Source organism: Rhopalosiphum maidis, chromosome 3 (assembly GCF_003676215.2).
Source record: "Rhopalosiphum maidis isolate BTI-1 chromosome 3, ASM367621v3, whole genome shotgun sequence".
Taxonomy (NCBI): Eukaryota; Metazoa; Arthropoda; class Insecta; order Hemiptera; family Aphididae; genus Rhopalosiphum; species Rhopalosiphum maidis.
The window spans coordinates 49,209,040-49,214,596 of record NC_040879.1 but is presented as its reverse complement, the minus strand read 5'-3'; the positions used below and the strand labels follow the sequence as shown (position 1 = coordinate 49,214,596).

The following is a 5,557-nucleotide window of genomic DNA, read 5'->3' as shown; positions in this document are numbered from 1 at the left end:
TTTCGTCGCGTAGGAGAATCGGCGATGCCCTCTATTGAACATGATAGTTTGATCGTGAGTTTGGTAAGGTTTTAGCCGTTTTAGGTTAGACTTTATTCACTGTTGTACTTGTATTAAACACAAATGCGGTTAGGATTTTGCCGATCAAGCAAAATAAGTTAGGTTATGTTCTTTTCTCATTAACTTTTTCGTTTTGCTTTTGCTGTACTAAAACTTATTAAATAAATATGTCTTATTGAATCTGTATCTTACTTAAATAAATCAGCATAGGTGTAATAGTGTAGCAAATAAGGTGATTTATTTACATTATTATATTGTGTTTCCAACTACGGTGGCTAGAAACACAACAATTAGGTATGCTCTTTTAGTTTTGTCACGCATCGCGATACTGTGAATATCGTCATAGAATATAATAATAACTTCTTTAGTTAATAGTTATGTGAAAGAAATCTATTCTAATTTCTAACATTTATCTGTATAATTTATCTAGTTCTATCTATACCGTGACTGTTGAGGTATTTATATATCTGTACGTCCATAACAAAGAGCACAGATGTCATAGTCCTCGTGGATTACACTTCATATTTTAATTTATTCTGTAGCAGTTCAAAAGTAACAACTGTAACTATTCATCGTAGTCGTAACTCACAATCGCAAGCAATATGTGATGGCTCTTCTTGTGGGTAAGTAAACAAATTTGGTACGTTATGCATGTACGTGTAGTACATATACATAGTGCCGAATTTAACCATTGAGCCGCTATAAACACTAAATAAATTGCCGCCTTTTAATATAAATATTTTTTTAGCCCAAAAAATGTTATTAAAGCATACAATTATAGTTTTTACCTTTATTACTTAAAATTTTAATGATGAAAAATAAAATTATACAGCTGTTATAAAAACGCATACATATACATTCATATTTAAAACATGGTTGTAATAAATACTTAAATAGTTAATTATTATATTCAAAATTTAATAGTTAATGTTTAGTACTAGTAGTACTCATCGGCTTTCTACGCAACTTGAGTCGTAAAATCATCTATTATGGCATCGAAGTCCATTTTGTTCACTAGTTCAGTTTCAATTGCCAATAAACCCAAGGAATTTAGTTTATCCCCTCCATATTTGCTCTCAAATAATTTTTTACACATTTTAACATAGATAAAGACCTCTTGGCTGAACAGTTAGTTATTGCCATACTTAAAAGCATTCGTAAAGCAATATCTACGTTAGGAAAAACTGTATCTAAATTATTACTGCGTAAGTGTATTGATAATTTGATAACTCCATCAATATTTTTATTTATACTTTGAAGATATGCTCGAAAATGAACTCATTCACAAGTGAATGATTTTTCTAAATCATTGTTAAAAAATTCTTGAAACTTATTAGCTTTTTGAGTTATTTCTTCTGGTGTAAGTAGTATTATATTAGTCAAAAAGTCATATTTGTCAAATGTATTAATATAGGCAGCGCATCTTTTTTCAAGTTCACTCTTCATTCGGTCCAGTATGGTAAAATATGTTTCTATTCTTAACTTATTACTTCCAGTCATATGGACTTCGTATTCTTTTGTCTCGTCTGCTTGAAGTTTGCGTTTTTAGTCCTTACTTTATCAAACTCGTACTCTTCATTCTTTATTTTTTTTACCAAAATTACATATTCATTAAAACATTTATCATTTTGAGTAGATGTTATGAAGTTAATTAAAGATTTATAGAGTTTGACAACTTTCCCCAAATCTATGTTTACTTTTTGAAACTCTTTACTTGTACTATTAAAATATAATAGGACAATAAACTCTACGATTATGAAATTGGAAATAAAATATAAATATTACCACAATCCCGTTGGTCTAAAAACATTTTATAATTAGTTGTATTTATTTTAGTTCTAGTTACATATAGTAAAAATGTAATATTAAAAATTATTTGCCGCCCTAATAAGCACTAGCTTATAGTGTTTACTGGGAAATACGGCACTGCATATACATTGGTACGTTATACATGTACATAAAACAAATTTTCTTACTGGTCAGCGAACAAACACATACTTCGCCCACTCGTGACTAGCTAGCACAATAATAAAGGGGTGCTTGAGAAATTAATAAATTTAATAGTAGATATTAGGTCATATAGTTTAGGAATTATAGGAATGGTTAATTTATCACTTAATTATGTTTGATAATGGACTTGCTGTAGAAAATTATCAAAACTTTAATTAATGTATTAGTACGTAGTACATACCATGTTTCATTTATCATTATTCATTAGACTCGTAGTCATTATAGAATATTTTGAATTTTAAACTGTTTTGATATTTCTTTTATTAAACATAACAATATATTTTATGATTTTACAAAAAACCTTTTTAGATCCAGTTGTGAAATGACAAGGATAATAAAATTGGTGCTTCATATTCAGATTCTGACGAGAAACAGTTCAATTTGAAAAAGACAAAAGAAATAATAATACAGGAAACTTGTAGACTGGACAAAACAGAGGAGAAAGTACACTTATCAAAAATATATCTCAACCAAAAGGTAAAAATGATATAGTAGGTACATGGTTTAAGGGACTATTAGCTCACTATTAATTTGATAAATATTTAATGTGACATAAGCAATTTAACTAATTGTTTTTACTATACAGAGAGTAAAATTATCATTGAGTATTGTCAAATGTATAAGCAGGTATTGAACTTTAATCTTGGGTGAGCAACAAGCGGTAAAACATGACAAATGGGTGATGGTTTGTTTATCAATAAACCACTTTTTCAGTAGCAAATTACCTCAACAATGAGTATCAAGTACATTCGCTTAATGTAATCTGTACTTAATAAAAGTTTTTATAACGTACTTACATTGACTTACTCAAAGTAGTGACTACAAAGAAATAATAGCAGTAGATTGTGTTGGATATAAAGTATTTATTAAATTAACCTGGTTATATTTTTAATAATATGCCTTATAGTTGTTTCTTTTCTTTTATAGTTTAAAGTTCCTTAACATATTATTTTATTTATTTATTATTATACTGTTGTTAAATAATATTTTGAATTTTATAAAATTAAATGTTGTATTTAAATTAAATAACTAGTATTAATATTTAGGTTTTCATAATTATTAATTTATTAATAATATAGGATTAGTACAATTTTTACAATTCTCAATTTATATAAATGAAGTATGTAAATAGATGTCTGTTATAAAAAAATGGCTTGTAAGATTAATGTTAAAATGAAATCACATTAAATAAATAAATTTGTTTTGTTTAAAATAATATTTCTGTTTGATTCTAATAATCTAGTATCTTCTATTGCATTTTAACAACAAATTTAAGTTTAAAAAAAGCAATGATATCTAGAATCTGTAGGCTTACCATAATCCATAAATAATTATATTAAAAACAAAATAAATCAACCCTAATGAGAATGTGTGTATCAATCAAATTATAAAAAGTTGATACGTGATAATATAAATATTGATGGAAACTTTTTTGTACCTAGAAAATTAAGTCAATTTTAACTGTGTAAGAAAATGTATATATTATTATATTAATTTAGAAACTCCATATAACAGATGCAAGCTTAGCTTAGTTGGTGTACGTATCAGCTCTTATTATTATTGTATTAAAATTGAATTATGCTGAAATAAAAAAATAGGCGACTATTATTTAATTTCTCATTACATACAATGAATTAATTCAAATGTGTTCTTAAACATTTTGCTAATTTTTAAATCTATGTTAAACCTCATCAGCTATCATTCTAGTATCAAAACAATATTTTTGAGGGTAACCAAAGTACAGCGGAGCTAGTTATTAACATAAACATTATTTTTTTCTGTATACTACTAACTCCTAATTTATTTTTTAAAATTATTTTTCATCTTTTTATATAGGTATGAATTAATAACAAGTCTAAAATGTTCAGGATTCTGCCAATAAAGAAGAGCTACAAAATAAATTGCTTGATTTACAAATCAACCATCAAACAAAAAAATATTGATGAATTAAGTCTTAATCACAATGATATTGTCAATCTACTTATAACGGTAACTATTTTATTGGTTGCTTTATTGAGTCTACTTGATTGCTTCTATTTTAATTTTATGTTCTCCCTTCCTGTTCAATATTTGTTTATGGATAAGTACTACCTATACCTATTCAATAAATTGTAAATGCCTTTCATTTTTTTAACATTTCTGATTTGTTTTATATCACAACATCATTTTTGTATTCCAGTATTATTTATTTTAAAATATTTTTAATTTACATTAATATACTTAATTAAGTCAACACTACAATATACATTTCGCAATGTCATCTTACCTCGACAAACATGTTACTTTTTGGAATGATAATTAGAGTAAACCTTCAATAAAATTTCTGTTATACATGTAAGAGTATGTCATATTTAATATTTTTCTTTAAATCACATACCTATTATATTATTACTTTATGTAAAAACTATAATACCAAGTCAAAATATAAAGACCACAAATTTAGATATTACTTTTATTATTTATGTTTACTGCTATAAAAGTATTATTGTAAATTGTTGTATTTTTGCTGATAATTATTAAAGCCATATGTATTTCAAATATAAATTATTGTTTCAGATACCAGAAAAAAAATATTAAAACTTTAAATAAATTGTGAAGATCAAATAATTTCAAGTAGACATTGGCGATATTATAATATAAGAAAGTATTTCTATATATAAATATATTATAAAACTAATGAGTCTCCGATTTAAAATTAATGAATCAAAATTAAAACTAATTTATTACAAGGTTAAATCATTGAAAAAAAAAATATTCTGTCGTGATTTCAAAATTAATCCTCAAACAAAAATCAAGGATCTAACGAAATATGTTATCTGTAATAAATCATATTCTTCTCAAACAAGAACATTTAATAATCAAAACAGTGATACAAATCTTCAAAACCTAAGGCAAATCTAAGTGGATCTTAATAGATAGTAAAAGTAATTGTGTATTTTGTAATTGTTAAGGTAGTTAAATATTTATATAATTTATATATTATATTTATATATTTATATAATTGTTAATTATAGATTATTATCCATAAATTAATCAAATGTGTGTCATGACTGTAATATTCATCAAAAACAAGACATTTTTATGGCCTGTCTCCGGTATTAACTACTTTGGGTGCGAGTTTTGATAAGTTATCAAAACTGTCATTCAGATTATACCAGAGACTTACCATATAAAAGACATGTTAATTATCGATGTATATTGATAATTAACAAGTCATTTGTTGAGTATAAATAAATATCCAAGAATTTATCAAATATATATCATGACTCTAATATGCGTCAAAAACAAGACATATATATGGCCTTTCTCCGGTATTAATGATTGTGTGCGAGTTTTGATACATAATCAAAACTCTCATATGGATTATACCGGAGAGTAGCTATATAAATGACTTGTTAATTATCAAAATACATCCAATTGTCGAGTATAAATAATTAACCAAGAAATAATCAAATGTGTGTCATGACTATAATATTCGTCAAAAACA

The 5,557-nt window shown here is 25.6% G+C and overlaps 1 long non-coding RNA gene across 1 annotated transcript; it reads left to right on the top strand.

The window, feature by feature from the left end:
- The first annotated feature begins 219 nt into the window (after positions 1-219).
- LOC113559079 lies at positions 220-4,681 on the top strand. The gene is made up of 5 exons (XR_003405831.1): positions 220-354; positions 491-683; positions 2,380-2,547; positions 3,907-4,059; positions 4,627-4,681. It is a non-coding gene; the product is annotated as an uncharacterized LOC113559079 (long non-coding RNA).
- Positions 4,682-5,557: the final 876 nt, after the last annotated feature.